The 24,873-nt window shown below is 42.3% G+C and overlaps 1 protein-coding gene across 2 annotated transcripts in view; it reads right to left on the bottom strand.

Moving 5' to 3' along the window:
* LOC121003173 (CMP-N-acetylneuraminate-beta-galactosamide-alpha-2,3-sialyltransferase 2-like) overlaps positions 1–24,557 on the bottom strand; it is a 74,785-nt gene extending 50,228 nt beyond the window's left edge. The window contains exons 1-3 of one of the 2 annotated variants that reach the window (XM_040434804.1): positions 24,314–24,557; positions 5,361–5,619; positions 1,764–1,996 (exon numbers count right to left, since the gene is read on the bottom strand). The gene's annotated coding sequence lies outside the window, so the exon portion shown is untranslated. The remainder of the gene's footprint in view (positions 1–1,763; positions 1,997–5,360; positions 5,620–24,313) is intronic. The other variant, XM_040434805.1, reaches the window with a different exon arrangement.
* Between the last annotated feature and the right edge of the window lie 316 nt (positions 24,558–24,873).

Below are 24,873 nucleotides of genomic sequence, written 5' to 3'. Positions count from 1 at the left end.
TGTGCATGAGCCCTTAAAAAGCTGGAGAACCCCTCCAATCTATCCCTTTCTGGAATCAGATGCACCACAATTCTTAAGCGGTGCACATCTGAGTAGGTCCAGGAGCCCAAATTGGAATCCATGCCAAGGAGCACGCTGCTGTAGCTTTGCGGTATAATCTACCCCAGTTTCCTGCCATAGATTATAATAATTGTGCAGGCCCAGCAATGGCTGGCCCTGCACTACCCACTCCCCACCCCCAGTTTTTGGAAAAAGTGTCAAGTGGGGCTCTAAGGGTATGGCTACATGGCGACCCTGTATGGCCAGGTTTGCAGAGTAGCGGTGATCCCATAGAAATTAATTGGATTTGAGCACCAGTCGCAAGAAATCCAGCATTGTTGGATTTCTTGCGATTCACACAGCAATCCCATTCATTTGTACAGGATCACCGCTACTTTGCAAACCTGGCCGCGATACCAGTCGTGCAACCAGTGTCACCGTGTAGCAATGCCCTAAATACCTAAGAAGTCACAACATTTTGTACAATCATTGGATGCACCAAACTTTGCAAGTTTTTTAATGTCAATTTTCTGGCGTACAGAGAATTATAAGTTTCCCCAAAGACATTGAATCATCTTTGCTTCTACTGTAAAGTTTTATGTACAGATAAAGGGCAAGATTTATAGAAACTGGTGCAAGGAAACCTGCCCACAGCAACCAATCAGATTCCACCTTTCATTTTTCAGAGCTCCTTTGGAAAATGAAAGGATCAATCTGATTGGTTGCTATGGGCAACTTAGCCAGTTTTCCTTTGCACCAGTTTTGATAAATCTTTCCCAATGAGTTCTACAGGTCTGCGATATGAGCTCATACTGTACCTTCACATGACCCAAATTTCATGAAAAATATACATTTTCTGTGGGATGTTGTATTAAGAAGAAATTCTTCCTTTGGCGACGCATGGAGGCGCACAGAGGGCATGTGGCTCTTTAACACACTGCGGCACATTGGGTATGCTTGGGGACAATTACAATGATGCCAGTTATTTTGGTACAATTTTGTTATAAAATGGTGTTCATTGCAGATGACAAACTGTATTATGGAGGCCTAAACATCAAAAAAATACCTGACAATGTGGTATTGTTCATCACATCGCCTGTACACCCCAACATGAATGCAACTTGGTGGTTCTCAGGTGCACGCTATAGTCAAAAGCCGTACCTGCTCATCATTGGGTCTTACGTATTAAAAGTAGGGAAGACGACACAATAGAAGTGTCTTCCATACCAACCAAGGATGGACTTCCTAGCCTAAAGAGGAGACATGTGGTCAAGACCCATAGATGTGGGAAAGGTATGTCTACGAAATATCAGCATCTGATTAAATAACGTGTCGCTCATTTCATTAAGTGTTATTATTAAACTTTATCTATAACCCTTGATACTAGTGGTCCCCGCCAGCCCAGCCGAGCTACTCTTCTTGGTGATTATATATATATTGTGATAACATTTACAGCAACAACGTCTCATAGATAAATGATCAGATAAGAAAACACAATAAGCAAGACAGCAGAGAAGAAAATGCAAAAGAAGAAACGCTGATGGCACAGTGCCTTGTAACCGCTGGCAGAGCAGGCCTGCAGTACATTACTTAGCAATAACTTGCTGGCATAAGATGGGGGAGGGGAGGGGGGGTTAAAATAACCTTCTCTGTGCACATCCAAGTTAAACATGTCCTTGCAGAGAGTTGCTGGATCCTAATTATCTGGACAAACAAGGACTGACCTGGCTTCTGGACGTAGCATCTGCCATTCCTGCTACATAGCTGAGACCCGTTGCAGTGGTGGAAGAAAGCCTTCGTCTTGGGTTCCCACAGAACTCCCCTGAGGTGCCCAGTGCCAATGACACCAGTGATGCCAGTGTAAACCTCCTGTGACAGCACCACTTAAAAGTTGCTCATCTATCATGGAGAATAATCCTTGGAAATACAAGGTCTTGTCTTCTGAAGAATGTTCAGCCTAAAGGGAAGAAAATACAGAAACCTGATCAGCGATTCCTCATCTCAACTTGTGTCGTAATGGAAGTCGTGTGCCAGATAAGGAGGAGGCAGCTAGAATAGAGGAAGCATAGCCCCGCACTATGCTGTGTGTACAATATGAATTCAGGGCCTCCGTGTACTCCTGTACTGTGCAATCTACTTAACGTGAAGCTGCAACATTTTAAGCCCTTTTACCTAAAACTTCTCCCTCATTTCCTTTATGGAAACATGAAAACACGGCTGCATTTTCTTTCAAAAGCAGCAACACACCTGTCCACAGGTGGTGTGTGGTATTGCAGCTCTGCCCCATTGACTCCAATGGCACCAAGCTGCAATGCCAGACACAATCCATGGACAGGGGTTGGACTCTGGAAGAAAGCAGTCATGTTTATTGTTAATCCTGGATAGCCCCTTTAATGCATTTCCATAAAGCAGTTGGACCCCAAGCAATCAGTTAGGGGGTATATTACTTTAATACTTGGCACAACCCTTTTAATGTCTGTAGGTAATAGATTTGCTGCTGACCAGCTGAATAATCCAGTAAAAATGAACTGACCAGTATAATTTCCTGGTAAACATTTAGATAACAGAAATAAGGAATAGAGCCTTAGAAGATGAAGGCATGTTTTAGGTCTCATGGGTATTGTTTCTCCTTGTGGAGAGCCCCAGAACTGGTGTAGGGAGTTTTATTGGTCAAGCAATGCCCTCCTGGAAAAAGGGATGTCTCTGTAGTGCCACCTAGTGGGCACCTTCTATAATTGTCTGCCGGCGGCAGATCGTGGTGTCTAATGGCAATCTGCTGCCGTTAAACAATGATTCAGTATGGGGACGAGCGATGGCATTAGCGATTGCTCATCCCCATACTGACGACTATGTAATAGCAGCGGTCTAATCCTCTGACGAGCAGGTGATTGACGGGAAGGAACGCTTCCCTCCTGACAATCGTCTGTGTGATCTGCCAGTGTAATCTAAGCTTTACTTCTGTACTGTGACATTACTGTGTGTATTATGCCAATATTGTGACATTGATGTGCGCACTTTTCCTATACTGTCCATTATGCCTGTCCTGTGACATCACTATGTGCGTTATTCCTGTACTGTGAGTTCAATGTGTGCCTTAAAGCCCGATGTATTTAGGAGATCAGTCATAAGTGTTTCTGAACATGTCGCTGAAAGTAGTCATGGCGGAATAGGGCCCCTTGTTTACTTGTTATGCCCCTGCCTTTAGGTTCATTGCATGTAAATGCATGAGGTCTATAGTTGTGAACACTTTCAAAGAGAGTTCTTTTTTTTTTCCAATTAACAGAGGACAGATTCACAAAGAGATGAGTCAGAATTGCACCTGCTTTTAGGCACCTTCTATAATTCATGTGCTTGTTAATTGTTTATGCGCAATGTACTTTAGTCTACTGGACATGGTGTCTGTTCTGTAATTGTTTGGGCATCTCTTGCCTTTCTGAGTTGCTTTTCCTTACCTTAGTCTTCTCAGGCCTAGTATACAGTAACTCCTCTCATACGTTCCGCTGCTGGGGCAACTGTGGACTTCTGGGTATTGGCAGTTAACATGGGCCCAAGAACAAACATAATCAGGAACCCTGCTGTCATGCTGTGATTAGTTATAATGCAGTCAGTTTGGTCTCTATTTGGGAGTCCCTCAATGTAGCGGACAAAATAGTCCTGCATGCAAGACTTCTTTGTCTAGTGTGAAATCAACCTAAACCTACAAAAAGTTACATAATTCCATGTTGGCTTTATATTCCTTGTGTATACCCACACACACTTTAAATGGAAGATTTACTTTCTTTTTAGGCTAGTTTCACACTAGTGTTAAAATTATCCGGCAGAGGAACTGCCTGCCAGAGTTCATTGTATCGGGCGGAAACAGCTAGATCACCACCAGGCCCCATTGACTATAATGAGACCCAGCGGGAATCCAGCCTGTTTCTGGCATTGACCATGCTGTGTAAAAAGCTCTGCCCCAGTTACAACTCATCTGGAACCTGTAGCCATGTATGTGTGGAAGTGATAAAATGAATTTAGCGGTGACAGTTAAAGGGGTATTCCGGTTGTTTGAAGTTCTCCCCTATCCACAGGATAGAGCATAACTATTAGATCAGTGGAGGTCCTACCGCCGGCACCCCCACCAATTCACAAGAACAGGTGCTCTGTACCCTCTGCAGCCCTTCTGAAATGAACGGCACAAAGTACTCGGCTATCTCAGGAATTCCCGTAGAAATGAATGCTCCATTAAATTTTTCAGGGGGCACAGGGCCCCCGTTTTCATAATCTGTGGGGACACCCACCGAACTATTAGGTATTCCCCATCCTGTTAATAGGGGATAACTTCAAACAAATGGAATATTCCTTTAAGTGTTATAGAAGGACAGGGGTAGGGTGTCCTTATCCGCTGACGCATTATTTTTTTTTATCAACAGGGACTTGATTACTTGGTCTATTACCATTTTACAGTTCTTAGTGAATTATAATTATGTTTATGGTACTAAAAATTATTGATGAAAACACCTCCTTCAGGCTTTGAACCTCTTTCATCCAGCTGTAAAATTTACTTAGCTATCCTCTGACAAAAATACAAGTGGGCCAGTGCAAAGGTCAGAAGTACAAAATTTTCCATCATGTTTTTAATACATTTGCCCCGTTATATTTACACCTTATAGCTAACATTTTTGGATTACGTTTACGCCAGTGTCAAGGCACCAGTTTACAATTGAAGCCATGGAAATGTGAAGGATCCTTCGCAAGATATCCAAATGGTCACCAATGGACTCCATTGACTTGTAATGGGGTCAGTTAGAGTTTCTTGCAGGGCTTCCATCATTTTGACTGCAAGAATAGTGCTGCATGCTGCAATTCTTGCCATCAAAAGGTAACGGAGACCCCAGCCGAACCTGACGGAGACTTAGTTTACACTTTTGAAGTCTTCTCAAGCTTTACTAGCACAGACTGCAGCACAGTTCTGGACAAATATATCAGAACCCCAAGAGACCCTATTAAAGTCAATAGGATCTCACAGGCTTTGTAAAAAAAATGCATCTACCACAGCAATCGAGACTCTAGTGTGAACTAGGAACAAGCATATTCTTCCCAGCATAAAAGCAGAGTACATTTGCTGACTTGGTAGCCTTGCAGATAAAGCCTCCAGAGAAACAAAGAATAACCTTGCAATGTCCCAAGACTAGAAAGTCCTCTTCATGAACAGAACATGAAAGGACAACTAAAGGTCTAAATGCAACTACAAAATACATATATTACAGGAAAATACTGCTACATTTCCATTTTTAAGTTTTAGCAAATTCTAGCCTTTAAGGAACCTTTATGTTACTTACTTGAAGGAGAAAGGTGGAAATGACTTCTATAACTATATCACAAGATACAGTAATGTGAACATAAGGCGAGGAAAGAACAGTTTCCACTGGAGCTCATTAGCAAACGAATAATGCACAGCAGCAGTTAACTCAATAGTTCCATTGCGTAACTGAACACTTAACCTGCTTCTGTCAGAAAGCGAGCACGTAAATGAAAGAAAGCAGCCTCAGCAGCCTACTGGGTATCTGCGCCTCCACAATTATTTTTGTTCCGAGGCATCTAATAAATAAATAAAAAAGTTTACAATACAGTCATGATTGAACATCTACCATTTTGGGTCTACAAATCCTAGGCAGACCTATGTGTTTCCATGGCTACGGACTATAAATTAACTCCATGTAGCCTGATCCTGTAGTATGTCTCCTACTAACTGGTAACAATACATTGGTAAATTAGCAGAAGTAGGAAACATATGGAAATTTATGAGACGGCAGTTTGTTTACAAGCCGTAAACCCAGAGACATAGATCCGCAGAGGAGCTGTTGATACAAAATGGTAGCATCTAAGCTTCATGGTGTTTAATGGGACAAGGATTATTTAAAAAAAAAAAAATCCCCATGGCAAGCAAGCATGATATGTATGTATATTTAGGGTGGTATTACACTGTCCCATCTTCAGGCATTTTCACCAGTCTGATTACACAGGCCGATGCATACTCAATGATGAACAATTGCTACTGCAGTCATTCCTCTTTCATTCTCTTCTATTGATGATTGGCAGCGCGTCCCTGATTACACAAGGAGAGGTGCTGCCAATAATCGGGCATCTTTCATCCTGATGAAAGATACTGTTTTCTCATTCATCGGCTGATCAGCTGCTCAATTATAGGAGGTGATTATTGGGAGCAAGCATTTGTATTCCCGATAATTGGCCAAAAATGGTGCAGTGTAATAGGGTCCTATTTAGTTCACACGTGACTAAATAGCTGCAGATTTGCAATCAAGAATTTTCTCACAGCAAATCTGCAGCATTATAAAGTACCAGCAAAGTGGATGAGAATTTCTGAATTCTGAAAAAACACAACGGAAAAGGTGCGTCATCCTGTGTGTGAAATCCGGAACATGCCAATTTATATTGCGGATCTCTCCTGCGGATTTCCCCCTTGCCGCTGGCTTTTCCACAGCAAAAAAAGCCTTAGGCCCCTTTCACACACATGAGTTCCACACATTGGACTCTTAGCGTGCGTCAGCGAGAGCCCCCATCCTGACTGCCAAGCACTTACAGTTCTGGAATGTATTGTATACCACTGACAGCATCATGTCAGTGTTATACAATAGATTCTAGAACTGTAAGGGTTACAAAGCATCATAAATTAATATAATGCTATGTGACCCCGTCACAGCTCGGAGGTCAGGACGAGGGCTCTCGCTGACACACGCTGCGAGCCCAATGCGTGGAACTTACGTGTGTGAAAGGTGCCTTATAGGGGTATTCCCATCTCAGACAACAGGGGCATATGGGCAGCACAGTGGTTCAGTGGTTAGCACTGGTGCCTTGTAGCTCTGGGTTCCTAGGTCCGAATTAAACCACGTATAATATCTGCATGGAGTTTGAATGTTCTCCCCGTGTTTGCGTGGGTTTCCTCCGGATACTCCATTTTCCTCCCACACTCCAAAGACATACTTCTAGGGAACATAGATTGTGAGCCCCACTGGGGAAAGCTTGATGCCAATGTCTGTAAAGCACTGCAGAATATAGCAGCCTTATACAGGGTGGTCCATTTATATGGATACACCTTAATAAAATGGGAATGGTTGGTGATATTAACTTCCTGTTTGTGGCACATTAGTATATGTGAGGGGGGAAACTTTTCAAGATGGGTGGTGACCATGGCGGCCATTTTGAATCCAACTTTTGTTTTTTCAATAGGAAGAGGGTCATGTGACACATCAAACGTATTGGGAATTTCACAAGAAAAACAATGGTGTGCTTGGTTTTAACGTAACTTTATTCTTTCATGAGTTATTTACAAGTTTCTGACCACTTATAAAATGTGTTCAATGTGCTGCCCATTGTGTTGGATTGTCAATGCAACCCTCTTCTCCCATTCTTCACACACTGATAGCAACACCGCAGGAGAAATGCTAGGACAGGCTTCCAGTATCCGTAGTTTCAGTTGCTGCACATTTTGTATCTTCACAGCATAGACAATTGCCTTCAGATGACCCCAAAGATAAAAGTCTAAGGGGGTCAGATCGGGAGACCTTGGAGGCCATTCAACTGGCCCACGACGACCAATCCACTTTCCAGGAAACTGTTCATCTAGGAATGCTCGGACCTGACACCCATAATGTGGTGGTGCACCATCTTGCTGGAAAAACTCAGGGAACGTGCCAGCTTCAGTGCATAAAGAGGGAATCACATCATCATGTAGCAATTTCGCATATCCAGTGGCCTTGAGGTTTCCATTGATAAAGAATGGCCCCACTATCTTTGTATCTTCACTATCTGTGATGTGCAGCACCTGAAACTACGGATACTGGAGGCCTGTGCTAGCATTTCTCCTGCGGTGTTGCTATCAGTGTGTGAAGAGTGGGAGAAGAGGGTTGTATTGACAATCCAACACAATGGGCAGCACATTGAACACATTTTATAAGTGGTCATAAACTTGTGAATAACTCATGAAAAAATAAAGTTACGTTAAACACCATTGTTTTTCTTGTGAAATTCCCAATAAGTTTGATGTGTCACATGACCCTCTTCCTATTAAAAAAAAAACGTTGGATTCAAAATGGCCGACTTCAAAATGGCCGCCATGGTCACCACCCATCTTGAAAAGTTTCCCCACTCACATATACTAATGTGCCACAAAAGGGGAAGTTAATATCACCAACCATTCCCATTTTATTAAGGTGTATCCATATAAATGGCCCACCCTGTATAACTGCATAAAATAAATATTGCTGTTATATGCACCCATTGTCTGATAGGTGAGGGTCCCAGTCGTAAATGCAGCCGAAAATAAAGCCAGCAAAGTGGTGGCTGGCAGTGTCAGGTACAGCTACCACCAAGCGTTCCTATTGGCCCGCCGAAAATAGCTGAGCGGCGCGCTCAACTATTTTCAGAATCTCCACAATTTCCATTCGCTTCTATGGGACCAACGGAAATAGCCAAACCAGCTGTCCGATAGAAATGAATGGAGGACAGCCGCGCATGTGTGGTGTGCCCTCCTTCACTTTGCCGGTTGCATTTTTGAGATAGGCGTGGGTCCCAAATCCTAGCAATATGGCCCCATTGTCTGAGATGGGAAACTAGAGGTCCTTTAAAGGTCATATGCCAGCAGATTTGTACCTATGAGACTGGCTGACCTGTTGCATGTGCACTTGGCAGCTGAAGGCATTTGTGTTGGTTCCATTTTCAAATGTGCACACATTGCTGAGAAAAATGATGTTTTAATATATGCGAATGAGCCTCTAGGAGCAACAGGGGCATTGCCATTACTCTTAGAGACCCTGCTCTCTCTGCAATTGCCACTCCTTCTCCACTTCAATTTACAGGTCCAGGCAGTGTAAACATGATCATGCCTGTTCCTGTGAGGACTGTCACGGTGGGGAGTAGGGGAAAACCCCCCACCATGCAATGTACTGAAAATAAGGTAGCAGCTAGCCTGGACACAGGGAAAAGAAAAGGAGGAGTCTCCAACAGGCCTAGCAACAAAGGGGAAGAAAGCAGCCAGCAGTGGACGACACGACAGGTAAGTGTCCAGAGCCTGAGGCAGAAAACACCACTGCCAACAGGACCAATAGGGACACCTACCTGACACAGCTGAAACAGGAACTTGAGCCGTCCACGCCGCTACCACTGGATCCTGGTAATGCGCATAGGCCCAAACACACACATCAGGCAGGACCTAGCACAAACACAGAATCCAGTAGTAACAGCCTGAACCACCAAGGCATGAACCATGGCGGCACCAGGCCGTGCTTCTTGTAGTTCTCCCTCCGGGGAACTCCAGGGACACCCTTCCGGAGGTTAGGACATACAAGGGATATGCCTGGCATCCATGCTGACCTGAAACACCAAACCAGACATAACAACAACCCCAAACATAAACCCACACCAAACATACAACAAGTGAGGTAGGGTAAAAGAAACAGACACAAATGGGTGACATCGATGCCCCATAAGGTGGCCGTCATCGACTGGGCAGATGGGAAAGGACCAGCTCCTGAAGACAATCTGACCTCAGGCTCACAACTCAGAATAATAAGAGCCAAGAGGCCACACCCAGCTCCATCTTGCACACACATTACCACATACACACCAGAAAAGGGAAGGGAAACAGCCTTAAAGGGGAAGTGCACACGCATGCATAACAAACAACACACCGGCAACCATCACGCGCAGCGAAAGTGTCACGGCAAACTACCACCAAGCCATGACAGCGACAGATGCTGAAAAAGCAGAGAATCTAGGTGTAATGCCAACACCCCTGTTGCTCCTAGAGGCTCATTTGCATATATTAAAACATGATTTTTCTTTGCAAAGTGGGCACATATGAACATGGGACCAACACAGATGCCTTCAGCTGCCAAGTGTACATGTAACAGGTCAGCCAGTTTCATAGGTACAAATCTGCTGACAGATGCCCTTTAAAGTCTACCCTCTAAAGCTGTTCTTAGGTTAAAATTTCCACTAAATATTACCGGCAGCTAGTTGAATATGCATTGATATTGCTCCTATTGACTTGTACAGATGAAGGAACACAGAATGGGATTCAATTCCATGGCTGCATTGTCACTGCTCGGTGTGGGTAAAGACCACAAGAGGGAAGGGAAAAGGTACTAGGCCTGCAAACTAGGGAAAGGGGGAAAGGTCACCACCTAGTGAATCCCTAACCCGAGCCCTGACTACTATAAGTATAAACAGACCTTGATGGTAGGAACGTTCATACGCTGGAACCTAGGGCCCTATCTGACCCTAAAGGGCCCTGGACATAGTGTCAGGACAAGAGATTACCTGTTCCGACCCAGCTGAAGGAACAGGAGACTCCCTTAGGCCTAATATCAAAGGGTAGGGGAAAACCACAAACAAGAAATAGGGAAAAGACACTTAACTCCAAGGTATGCAGACGAGCAGGAACTCAAAGGAGAACCAGACACTAGCTCTTCACAGCCAAAAAGGAGCTATCAACCGCATAGCATGATGGGTGAGGTCAGACTAAATAGAGGAGTAGGAATGACCACTTAAGCTACACCTGAGACCAGAGGTGTGGTCATACCCAGCAACAACACGGAAGAGTGAAACCAGAGAAGCTGTCAGATCACATCACGTGCAGTCAGTCTCTTAGATCTTCTGACCCCTGTCACAGGAGAGACTGTGACATTCATGTAGGGAGGCACTCTGACAGTGCTTGTGAGCAGGCACTGCAGGTAGTATTTCTTATTAGGGTGATCTAAAAAACATTGGATTGTATTATTTTTATGGGGTCACTCGGACTAGTAAGTGTGTTATACCTAGTAAAGGGCCTAGGGAGGCAGTGCATGACTCAATGACGAGTAGGACACAATTAGTCGATGGATAGGCATACAGTACCAAGTTATGATTTTAAAAAATAAAATCTAAGCACATATGTCATATGGGTTGTCAGGAGCTCAAAGCCTGGGCTGGCTTAGAGGGTATTGGGTCCGAGAAAAGCAGATGGCTCCTTCATACTCATGATTGGTAGCCTTGGGCTTGCCATACACATTGGGAGAGAGTCAGGAGACCCTCACATACATTAGATGGTTGGCCGTACATGGTGAAATGGATCGGTTCAGTTGACATACATCTAATGTGTATGAACAGCTTGTGCCTGTTTCCTCCCCATAAAATACTGTATCTAAGTATACGAAGGGTAAATGTATCTTTTAGAAAGACAACCTTATCCTGATAGACTCTACAACAGCATGGACTTGTAGTTTTCCTGGACCCCGTATAAAAGGAAACAGATATCACAAAAGATTTCCTGTTTTTGTATGCATATAAGATCATGTGTCCACTTGCCTTTCATTGCAAAATGTGAAGTTGCACACCCAAGCAATTTTGCCTGAGAGGTCTGCCAGGGTGCATCAAAAGCTCAGTTACACCCTAATTGCAGCCTGGTAAATGCTATCTTCCCGCTCACTTAGCATTCCATTTGTTTTTTCCCTTAAGGCCTGCTAATAAATGTTTCACGCTTGCCCTAAATAGATTGCCGTGGTTTACTCATGACTACCACGCGACAGATTAAAATATTTGCAAAACTTTACGAACAAAGCCGCGTCCAGCTGCACCACAATTTACTCGACATGCTGCTCATTGTGGTGGAAAAGTGCATACAGGAGCACATGGAGCCAGGGTGACATGGAAAGAATCACTGCACTGCTATAAATACAGTTTGTTCATTTTAAAGGGGTTGTCTCCTCTGACACATCGCTGACTTCTCAGCGGTGTACCGAGTACAGACTCTGCACTCTATCAATAGGGGCGCAGCACAGTGAGTACGGGCAAGAACGCATATTGATGCTCCTGCCCGTGCGCCCCGGTGGTTTACTAAGTGCTATGCCAGGATTAGCTGAGCGGAGCGGGCTCCTGCCTGTGCCTGCTTTGCTAAGCTAAAAGCTGACATGCAGTTATCTTAGCTTACCGAAGAAGGCACAGGCAGGAGCCCGCTCCGCTCAGCTAATCCTGGCATAGCACATGTGCTATGCAAGGAGTTAGTAACCTTCCGGGGGGCACTGGCAGGAGCAGCAATGTGCGCTCCTACCCGTACTTCGTTCTCTGCGAAACTGTAGAGTCTGTACTCCGTACACCTCTGACAAGACAGCAATGTGCCACATGAGTGAATTTAAAGCGCGCAGGAAATCAGGGATTAAGGTGGAAAGTTCTGTTGTAAAAAGTCAAAATCAAAGTCATAAGAAAAATTATTTTTAGGGCTTTTCGGACATTTTTAAAAGAAACTTAAATGAAAGTTTAATTACTCTTTAATATAAGACACTTGTAGTATAGCTGCCCTACATCTGGTGGCATTAGAGGCAGAGCTTGCTAAGAGCTCATTTGCATCCCTTTCTTCCCAGAATTCCAGAAGAGCATGTATGGCCCATATGTCTTCTCATGCCAACTAAGGCGCTCGCTGTAAGGAGATATAGTACCCCCCAAATACAAGGTACTTACTAATGTGTTGTGATTGTCCATATTCCCTCCTTTGTTGGCTGGATTCATTTTTCCATCACATTATTATGACTACCCCGCAATCCAGCAGCGATAGCTGTGCTTGTATTGCACTTTTTCCTATAGTATACAAGCATGGCCTCCGCTGTTGGATTGCAGGGTGGTCGTAACCCCCTGGAAGCAGTGTATAATGTGATCGAAAAAGGAATCCAGCCAACAAAGGAGGCAATATGGACAATCACAATACATTAGCAAGTGCCTTGTATTAACTTTGTCTATATGATAAATGCGATTTGCTGAAGTGAGACAACGCCTTTAAATAATTTAACACAAACTGGTAAAGCTACAAAGTCCAGACACTCAATATTACAACTTATTACTGTAGAAATTCTGATTAACAAGCCACATAACCAATGATAAAGATGAAATTTTGTATGCCCGAGTAACGAGTAGACATCATGGAGTGCTAGTTCAATAGGAGCTGTACAAATTCACAAACCGTGAGCTCCATCTAGTGGAGACTGCAGGCTCCTTTATGGCTATGTCATGAACTGAACTTAGGTGGACTTGAGCTCTTGACTTACAATCACATACCTCCCAACTTTTCAAAAGCCCAAAGAGGGACAACAGCAGCAGCTTAGTGCACTGCAGAAATGCTTTTTAAAAATAAGCCATGCCTCTAACTTCACCCAGTGTTTATCTATACACACCCCATCGAATCTACTTTGTGCCTCAACATAGTAGTTATTTCCCCTTAGTGCCCCCCACAGTAGTTATGCTCTGTTAGTGTCCACTTCACAATAGTATTTAACACTTCTATTTTTGAAAGCATTCTTACGTTGCAGCATTATTTGCACATCTGCCTTAAACTGTATATATGTATTTATATATTGAATATACTGTCCCTAGATGAAGATGGGGCAGTACACTTTACTTCTTCAAACACAATGGAAACTGTCACCAAACTTACCTGTCTGGGCTCCAGCAGCGCAGGCTCGGGCACGGCTGCGCCGTTTCAGAAGCACTTCCGGGCCGCGTCCCCCATGACAATGGAGTGCTCACTCAACTCCTCCCCACAGCGCAACGACGCTGGAGGAGATATACTGTGTATTGATTTTAGTGTTTATAAGAATTAGGTGTGTTCTGGAAAGACAGCTCAGAGTGACAGCTCAGCCTGCCTGTCTGTAGGATACTGGTGTTCTGATCCAATGGGTGCTTATTCCCTGGACCCATCAGGTTCTGATCCAGGGATTTGGCACTCTATTTAAATCCCCTGCTGGCAATACACCCTTGCCAGTTATAGTGTACTCCCTCGCAGTGCTCCCGGTTCTGTCTGTGTGTATTGGATTGTTTGTTATATTGACCTTGGCTTGCCTCTGACCTCCCTCTGTCTACTGATTCTGTAATGTATGACCTAACTTTGGCTTGGCTATTTTGACTACCCTGCGGTTCTCTGCCAATTTTGTATAGTATTGTCCTCCCGGTTTTAGCCTATTTCTGTACGACCTGTCTCTGTGTGGTTGGTTCTGTGTCAGTCTGTCTGGCACTTAGCAGTACAGGGAAAGTTGACCAGTTACGGACTTGCTTTTTAGGGCTTCTACTGCAAGTAGGCAGGGAAAGCAGGTTGGATTCAGTCAGTGCTCACTGTCTGTGTATTCCTGCCTACCGTGCCAACACAGAAATAGGCACTTTTGATGGAATAAAAATTCTGCTAAACTTCTAAACTATACATTAACCCCTTCCCGGCCAGCGCGTAATAGTACGGCGCTGGCCAGGTCTTTAAAGATGGCGCCCGCTTCTGCCCGCTGCTGACGCCATAGCCCCGGGTGGCCGCCTGCTTCTTTTAGCAGATAACCGCGGCTCATGTCCGCAACCGCCATTAATGCCGATTGCAGACATTTAACCCCTCAGATGCCGTGGGCAATCCTGACCACGGCACCTGAGCGCGCTGAAAACCGAAATCTTTCACTTTTCGGTTGTGCTCCGGCTCCCCGTGTAGCGATCGGAGGAGCCAGAGCGTGTGTGCAGTAGCCCCTTTCTTTGTGAATTACAGGAGGCAGCTGCATAGTATTTCCTATGGAGTCCTTGCCTGTAATAAGACTCCATAGGAAAGTACTAAAATCATCATAGATTCCAATGCAAGTGCATTGGAGTCGATGATAAAAGTTAAAAAAAAATTTAATTAAAATCACCCCCCTTTTCCCAAAATAAAAATAAAAGAACTAAAAAAATAAATAGAAAAAACATCATGGGTGTCGCGATGTGCAAAAATGCCCATAGTATAAAAATATATTCCCCATATGGCAAATAGCAAAACAGAAAAAAGCGTCCAAATGGCCGATTCGCCGCTTTCGGTCACTTCATTTTATACAAAAAAATAAAAAGTGATCAAAAAGTCATACACACCCCAAAATGCTATCAATGAAAAGTTCAGGTCACCCCACAAAAAATCAGCCCCCATACAGCTCCGTTCACATAATTACAAAAAAGTTATAGGGGTCAAAATATGGCTACAAAAAAATAAAACAGATTTTTTTTATCACTATCAAAATGCAAGAAAAACTATACATACAGTATAAGGTATCGCCGGATTCGTACTGACCTGTAGAATAAAAGTAACTGGTCAGTTTTATCGTACATCAAACGTCATAAATAAAAGAAACTTGAACTTAAAACTGTGGTGGAATAGCTTTTTTTTTCCACCCCATTTGGAATTTTTTTCTTGCTTCCTACTACATCATATGCAATATTAAATGGTGGCATTGTAAAGTACAACTTGTCCCGCAGAATTCAAACCCTCATATGGCTATGTGAACAGACAAATAAAAAAGTTACGGCTCTGGGAAAGCAGGGAGCGCAAAAAAATGCAAAAAAACTAACAAAAAACTACGGGGGTGAAAGGGTTAAGGTCTAAGCTCTTTCAGAGTTCACTTGTACATCAAGGAGGGGATATAAGTGTGTATACAGCGATAGCGGTCAGTCACTGATAGTCGCACATGGGGGGGGTGGGGGTGGATCTTAAACTCAACTAAATTAACTTTAACAAAATTGCTAATTTTATTAAATCTTTTCCCACAAAACTACCGGTATATACCAATCTGCTCAGCTCCTCCTGCTTTATAACATGCTGCCTGCAGATTACACTGGATTTCGTGGTGAGGTTCTCTTTAAATGAGAAAACAGAGCGTAAAAAATAAGGAACAAGTAAATGAACCAGAAAACAAACTGATCTTTGCAATCTTTGGTAACACTATGCTAACGCTATCCATAGAAAATCAATGCAATAAATATATATAAGTTTTATCTTTCTTATATATAAAATTATTTATAAAAATAAAAAGCATATTTGTAGACAATAGTGAAGAAAACGTTTTTCCGACACACATTATCGTTACCCTTTAGCAGCCCCAGGTTGGCATTCTGATGTAGTTACAACCTTGGCCTAACATGTGTCTGGTCACTCGTTCAATACACCACACATGAGTAGAGGTTGGGTTAAAAGTAGTGAAACTAGTTCTGTTCGGCAGGGTCGTATAGAGCAGCATTTGGGTGAATTTACGTTGGGCAGATTTGTTGCGCAAATTTCTGCAACTATCCCATTCATCTGAATAGGTCTTACAGAAATCTATGTGCATGATGCAGAAACAACCCTATTCAAAAGGTATGGAATAGATTTTCAGTTGAAGACATTTCTGCAACTAAATCTGCCATCTGTGCACCTAATGCAGGCTCCTTCACACTTGCACAGAAAATGGAGTTCAAATTCAAATGTGCAATTGTATTTAAGGGGGTTCATTTTTGATATTTAATAGCTTCTACCACTTCTAGCATAGATTCCGCATCAAGGCCACTTCCCACAGAGTGGTAGCTAATAGCATGCATGCACACAACACATACATCACTTTTAGGGCTCATGCACACAACCGTATTTTTGGTCCACATCCAATCCTACGGATAAGTGGTTGGTTCGCAACTACATATGGACAAGGCTAGGACAGTACTATTATGGGCCGGATGTTTCATTCTGCAAAATGCGGAAGGCACATGTCCGGTATTCATGTTTTGCAGAATGCAAAACAACTATGGCCGTATACACGAGACCTTAAACAAGTTTTCTGGGAGTATCAATATCTGATTGTTGGAGGTCGGTCACGCAACACCCCTGCCAATCAGCTGTTTGAAGAGGCACTGGTGGTCCAGTGAGTGCCGAGTCTTCCTCACAACTTATCAATCACAGCGGTGTACATTGTGACACCAATGGACTAAGAAGAGGCCACGGAGCACACCTGAGTACCACGGTCTCTTCAAACAGATGATTTGATGGGGTTCAGTGTGTCAAACCCCTACGAATTAGATATTGATGACCTATCCTGAGGATAAGCCATCAATAACAAAATCATGGTAAACCACTTTAACCCCTTAGGGACTTAGGACGTACCGGTACGCCATGTTTGCCGAGTCCTTAAGGACCCAGGGCGTACCGGTACGTCCTAACTTTAAAACGCGATTGTGGTGCGGCGGGGGTTAATCGGAATAGGATTTCAGCTGAAATCATTCAGCGGGCATCCTGTCACAACGCTGGGGGGGGGGGTCATGTGACCCCCCCGCATCGGCGATTGCCGCAAACCGCAGGTCAATTTTTCCTTATCCGGCGGGCAGCGGTGCCATCGGGTCCCCATGCGGCTGTAGGGGGGACTTGATGGCATGGAAGGCAGCGTGATGCCTTCCTGAGGCATCTGCGCTGCCTTCCTGTGACGAGCCTGTGAGATCCAGCCCCCTGGATCTCACAGGCCGGAAGCTGTATGAGTAATACACACTGTATTACTCATACAGCCAATGCATTCCAATACAGAAGTATTGGAATGCATTGTAAAGGGGATTAGACCCCCAAAAGTTCAAGTCCCAAAGTGGGACAAAAAATATAGTGAAAAAAAAGTTGAAAAATAAAAAGTTTCCCCCAAAAGAATTAAGTTTCAAGTAAAAATAAACAAAAACGTCATTTTCCCCAAATAAAGTAAAAAAAAATTGGTAAACAATAGGGGAAAAAAAAAGTATACATATTAGGTATCGCCGTGTCTGTATCGACCGGCTCTATAAACATATCACATGACCTAACCCCTCAGATGAACACCGTAAAAAATAAAAAATAAAAACGGTGCTAAATAAACAATTTTTTTGTCACCTTACATCACAAAAAGTACAACAGCAAGCGATCAAAAAGGCGTTTGCCCACCAAAATAGTACCTATCTAACCGTCACCTCATCCCGCAAAAAATGAGCCCCTACCTGAGACAATCGCCCAAAAAAAAAAAAAAATGGCTCAGAATATGGAGACACTAAAACATAATTTTTTTTGTTTTAAAAAAGCTGTTATTGTGTAAAACTTACATAAATAAAAAAAAATGTATATATATTAGGTATCGCCGCGTCCGTATCGACCGGCTCTATAAAAATATCACATGACCTAACCCCTCAGATGAACACCGTAAAAAATAAAAAATAAAAACTGTGCTAAATAAACCATTTTTTGTCACCTTACATGACAAAAAGTATAATAGCAAGCGATCAAAAAGTCATATGCACCCCAAAATAGTGCCAATCAAACAGTCATCTCATCCCGAAAAAAATGAGACCCTACCTAAGATAATCGCCCAAAAACTGAAAATACTATGGCTCTCAGAATATGGAGACACTAAAACATGATTTTTTTTTTGTTTCAAAAATGATATTATTGTGTAAAACTTACATAAATAAAAATTAGGTATCGCAGCGTCCGTGACAACCTGGTCTATAAAAATATCACATGATCTAACCTGTCAGACGAATGTTGTAAATAACATAAAATAAAAACGGTGCCAAAACAGCTATTTCGTTACCTTGCCTCACAAAAAGTGTAATATAGAGCAACCAAAAATCATATGTACCCTAAACTAGTACCAACAATACTGCCACCCTATCCTGTAGTTTCTAAAATGGGGTCACATTTTTGGAGTTTCCACTCTAGGGGTGCATCAGGGGTGCTTCAAATGGGACATGGTGTCAAAAAAAAAAGTGTCTTCCAAAAACCGTATGGCATTCCTTTCCTTCTGCGCCCTGCCGTGTGCCCGTACAGCGGTTTACGACCACATATGGGGTGTTTCTGTAAACTACAGAATCAGGGCCATAAATATTGAGTTTGGTTTGGCTGTTAACCCTTGCTTTGCAACTGGAAAAAAATTATTAAAATGGAAAATCTGGCAAAAAAGTGAAATTTTTAAATTGCATCTCTATTTTCCATTAATTCTTGTGGAACACCTAAAGGGTTAACAAAGTTTGTAAAATCAGGTTTGAATACCTTGAGTGGTGTAGTTTATAGAATGGGGTCATTTTTGGGTGGTTTCTATTATGTAAGCCTCGCAAAGTGACTTCAGACCTGAACTGGTCCGTAAAAATTGGGTTTTTGAAAATGTCTGAAAAATTTCACGATTTGCTTCTAAACTTCTAAGCCTTGTAACATCCCCAAAAAATAAAATATCATTCCCAAAATGATCCAAACATGAATTAGACATATGGGGAATGTAAAGTAATAACTATTTTTGGAGGTATTACTATGTATTATAGAAGTAGAGAAATTGAAACTTGGAAATTTGCAATTTTTTTACAAATTTTGGGTAAATTTGGTATTTTTTTATAAATAAAAATTATTTTTTTTGACTTCATTTTACCAGTGTCATGAAGTACAATATGTGACGAAAAAACAGTCTCAGAATGGCCTGAATAACTCAAAGCATTTTAAAGTTATCAGCACTTAAAGTGACACAGGTCAGATATGCAAAAAATGGCCAAGTCCTTAAGGTGAAATAGGGCTGAGTCCTTAAGGGGTTAAGAATGAGAAGACTCTCGTTCTTGCTGGTCCTCCTGAAACATTCCATGCCCATCTTATATTTGGCATTAAGGATATAAACAACCAGGGGGTCATTTATTAAAACCAGCGATTTATATGCCGGTCTTAATCCACATGCGTTAGTGGTGGATGCGACAAAGTTATGTAGAGGTTCCACCGGCCTTGAGACATGGTTTAAACTACCCCAGCTACCTTGCTGGCATAGTTTAAGACCATTTACCACTCCATAAACTGGTGTAGAAAAGGGTAAATGAGACAGGCCGGCCAGCCCTCTTCCCTGCCCATGGCATGCCCACCTCGGAAAAGTGGTGTGAGTGGGGGGAAAAGTGCCGTATATTTCTTGATAAATGACACCCCCCCTGGTAATAATTGCCAAAGATGTACAACTAACATCTGGAAGTGGCATTTGGTTATCATAGAAATCAACCATTTTGGCCAATTTTTGTCTTATAAATAAGATTACATTAGGGGGAATTTATAGGGTTAAGACATGCTTTGTGCATGTTGGTCTTAATTTGCTGTGTACGTTATTAAGTTACGCCAAATTTCTTAAGAAAATACATATCTCTCAATATATTTGGAACATCTCTGGAAGGTCTGTGTCAAATCAAATCTAAGGGTGACCGCACACAATGCGAATTTCGCGGGGAAAAAATGCAGCGTAATACAGTACCAGCAAAGTGAATGAGATTTGACAAATCTCATGTACACTAATTTTTTTATTAGGTGTGGAAATTGACCTGTTACGCAGGTTTTAAAATTTGCAGCATGTCAATTGTTTGTGCGATTCCACAACTTCTGTACAGTGGTTTTCCCTATAGACTTTAATGGGTTTGTTACTTACGGTAAGCAGAAAAAAATCGGCACCAAAAAAAGCACAAAAAACCTCACCTAAACCGTGATAAATAGTGCAGATATATGTGCGTTTTTTGTGTTTGTTTGTGATTTTCTGCACAGAAATCTACACCATGTGCAGGCACGCTAAGACTGCGTGAGTAGATTTGTGACAAAATTTACACCAATTTCTGGTGTAAATTACGGGAAATCTGTCGAGCCATTGAAGACCACATCCCCAGGGGTGCACCTAGCCTTTATGCTGCCTGAGGTGAAAACTAATGCCAATTTCTTAACCTAACCCCTTTGCCACAATGAAAGCGCTCATTGCCCAGTGGCAAAAAGTTGCAGCTTTTCTGTACCAGTAAGCTACCAAACACCTAATGATAAATTCCCCTATTTTTATAACATGATGAATGGAACCTTATTTATTATATTATTATTAGAGATGAGCGAATTGAAGCTGACAAAGTGGAATTCAATCCGAATTTCAGGAAAAATTAGATTCACACCGAATGCGAATTTCCTCGCGCTTCGTGGTAACGAATTGCAATTTTATAAGTGCAGGGAAAGGATAGAAAGGAATAATTTTTACAGCATCTTAGTGCAGGGAGAGATGTCAGAAGGCACTAGGGACATTGATAGGAAAGCGATTTACAAGTGCAGAGAAAGATTATTTGGGGATCCAAATAGTCATTAGACAGCTCTGTCATTCCAGCTATTTGTTATTGGGCTGCAAGTGCTATATTGAAAAGCCTTTAGTGGCTTATATCTTAGTATCTTTAGTATCTTATATCAGTACTACAAGAATAATATATAAGCACTTCACTCTAAGTTTTTTCTGGTCAAAGCGTATAGGGTCGTATTCCAGTACAACAAGAAAAATATATTCTCAGTGCATTTCTGCAGTTAAATCTGGTGAAAGCGTATAGTGGCCAATTTCTGTCCAACAAGAAAAATATACTGTATGCTCAGTTCACTTCTGCAGTTATTTCTGTTGAAAGCATATATGGGCATATTACAGTAAAAAAAGAAAAATATATACGCACGTCACTGGTGCATTTATTTCTGCTCAAATCGTTTACTGGCCTATTTTAGTACAAAAAGAAAAATATATTCTCAGTTCTTGTTGGCGGTTATATGTGTTTAAAGTGTTTAGTGGCCTATATCAGTACAAAAGGAAAAATACATTCTCAATTCACGTCAGCGGCGGTTATATGTGTTGAAAAACTTGAGAGCATTTAGTGGCCTATTTCAGTACAAAAAGAAAAATGCATTCTCAGTTCACGTTAGCGGCAGCTATATGTGTTGAAAGCGTTTAGTGGCCTATATCAGTACAACAAGAAAAATACATTCTCTCAGTTCATATCGGCGGCAGTTAAATGTGTTGAAAGCGTTTAGTGGCCTTACAAACAGAAAAATACATTCTCAGTTCATGTTGGTGTTTATATTTGTTGAAAGCATGGCTGGGATTCAGCAGGGTGGCAGCAGTGGGAGGTCGGGAGCCAAACGTGCTCAGGGTAGAGCACCTGCTTCACAGCAGCCTACCTGCTGTAGTGGTGCAGGGGTTCACTGTAGCTGGCCAGCTAAGACCTGTCCTAGGTTGCTAATATATCTTGTGTGTTTATACAGCTAAACCTGCCAATAACCTTAATACAGTTCCTATGTTTGTGTGTTAAAGACAAAACCAGAGTTATTTACAGTGACTTCATGTTTGGATGTCATATAACTGTTATATATATGTATTGTGTTAGCAGAAACAACAGAAAGCGTAGAGTTAAACTGTTGTTGCTGGGCAGGAGCCTAGACCAATCACAGCCAGCCTCACACACAGCAGGAGTTTTGGCCAATCACAGCCAGCCTCACACACAGCCTGTGTGGGAAATTCCCTAGCAGGAGCTGCTAGAAATTATTATTCACCAGAGAGAGAAGCTGAACAGACATTCACTCCACTAAGAGCTGCGTTTTATGGAAGCAGAGAGGCCAAAATAGGTATTTAAAAACAGTTATATAATGTTCCTACTGTTAATATAATTAGAACTGTATACTGAACCAGTTATATGTGTGTTTACTTACAGTTCCACCAAATTCAATTGCAAACTACAAAGTTCACAATTCAAATTCTATATTGCAATCCAAATTGCATACAACCATACCAGATCATAATCAATCTGCAAATAGTTACTGCTAACTGCATATTGCAAATTGCGACCAAATTCAGCAAGTGAACTATTAGTTAGACCTCAGATATACCTCTCAGAGAGATCATAAAGTGCTTAAATAACTTAAAGTGAGAGTACAGATACTGAAGAGAGAAATATATCCACCATTTTATGTTGAATGACAAGATTGAACAGTTGAACCACCATCTTTTGCATACCGCCATTTTGTGATATCTTTTCAACACGTGTTATGTGCATGGACTATCTGCTGCGGAGGCGGCAGTATTGTATAGGAAGAAAAGTTTAAGTTAATAAAGAAGTTATTTCAAGCATTTGTTGTGCTCTTTAAACCTACTGTTTGCAAAGAATGGCGCTAGAGGAATTACAGAGTAATAGACAGTCTGGTTAGACTAAAAAGTCAGAGATATCAGAATTCTAATGCCACAGCGCAAAAGGCACTTCATAGTGCTGCAGATGCCACATTCACGGAAGTAGCGGCGGTAGCATTCAGTCAGTGCTGCGGATATATGTGATAAAATCTTTTTTGAAGTATTTCAGTGAACGCATTGCACCCCCACTGAATCCGGACCCATTCATTTCTATGGGGCTGTGCACATGAGCGGTGATTTTCACGCATCACTTGTGTGTTGCGTGAAAATCGTAGCATGCTCTATATTGTGTGTTTTTCTAACGCAACGCAGGCCCCGTAGAAGCGAATGGGGCTGCGTGAAAATCGCAAGCATCCGCAAGCAAGTGCGAATGCGGTGTGATTTTCACGCATGGTTGCTAGGAGATGATAGGGATGGGGACCCGATCATTATTATTTTCCCTTATAACATGGTTATAAGGGAAAATAATAGCATTCTTAAATACAGAACCCCTCCAGCCCTATTTTACTAAGCATTCTGTATTAAGAATGCTATTATTTTCCCTTATAACCATGTTATAAGGGAAAATAATTACATTTTACACAACCTTGAACTCAAACCTGAACTTCAGTGAAGATGTTCGGGTCTGGGTACCACATTCAGTTTTTTATCACGCGCATGCAAAACGCATTGTACTGACTGAAATTGCGTACCTACTCGCGCGGGTTTGCTGCAATGCACCCGGGACGCATCCTGAGACAAAACGTGACGCCCGTGTGAAAGAGGCCTTATGTACAAAATACATCATAGCAGCATGGCAAATAAACTAATGCATGGCACAGCTGGCATTATCCTCTGCAGAACATTAGCAATTCATTTTGAATTGCTCCCATTTCTGCAGCTTTTGATGCCCTAGCTTGGTGCAGCAGTCTAAACCTCCTCTCCAGAAGCCACTATGCAATGCATACAGGGACTATAACACTGACACCCCCCCCCCCCTTCCCCCCCACAGTCACACGCACGACTTCCTGTATTGATTTCTGCAAGGGAGTCAAGAGAATTACTGTATTTGAAGCCTTCTTTGCAATTCATCTGCTGGAAAACCAGGGGGGCACATATGCAGTCCTGCCATAGATTGTTTCGAAAGTTGCTCAGACATGAAAGCTTACTTAAAACACAGCTGAGATTTTAACGTACATAAAAAAATTCACAATTACAAAGATTTTGGGTGGTTACTTTCACAATGTAGAAAAAAATAAGTGTGTCATATAGGAGGAGAAGCAAGCCTAGACATTACTGCTGCACCCCTATTGCATGTAACGTGCTTTTATGTACAAATATAAAGCCTCGTCTGTCTGGTCTTGCCTTCCCATAGCCATAGAAACTGCATAAAATGAAGCTTAGACGTGTCCTCAGCTAATAAAATCTGTGCTATTCAAACAAAAGCCAAGCACCAAGTATAGTCAGCATCTGACCCAGCACATTAGAAGACGGCAAGAACCTTAAAATCCTACAGGCACTTCTTATGCCATTACCTTGAGGGTCCCCGGCACCACCACAAAAACCTGGATGTTCGTCCTGTTGGCAGAATAAGAGGCAGCTGAATGTTCATGTGAACTGTGTGTAGGAGAGCAGCATTACATCCTGGCTAGAACCTCCCCCACAGTCGGACAGGAAACATCAGCATAGTTAGCAGATGTTTTGCTAGCTGGAGTGTGGAAGGTAATGAACTTGCTGCATATAGTCACAAAAGTCTACGAAAGGACCATATGCTGGGGCATCTCATTGTAACCCGTGTTCCTCTACAGCTGTCATACCTGCTGAGCTCAACCAAAAGTCACCGCCCTGAGGACATCCTGACACAGGAGACAGGAGCATAATGGCAGGTTTACACAGGGCCGATTATCAGGAACGAACCTTAGTACGAACACTCGTTCCCGATAATTCGCTTGTCTACAAAAATTACAATGTTTTTTTTTTTGTAATGGAGACATGATTAAGTAATTTTACATAATTTTGTGGTGCCGAACACAAAAAAGGACATTGAAAATGTGAGACTGGTTCTTGTTCTGGAAGTTACAGAGGGAAAAAGTAA

The sequence above is a fragment of the Bufo bufo genome, chromosome 6 (assembly GCF_905171765.1).
Source record: "Bufo bufo chromosome 6, aBufBuf1.1, whole genome shotgun sequence".
Classification (NCBI taxonomy): domain Eukaryota; kingdom Metazoa; phylum Chordata; class Amphibia; order Anura; family Bufonidae; genus Bufo; species Bufo bufo.
Note: the sequence above shows the minus strand (reverse complement) of the source record. Positions and strands in the feature narration are given on the sequence as shown.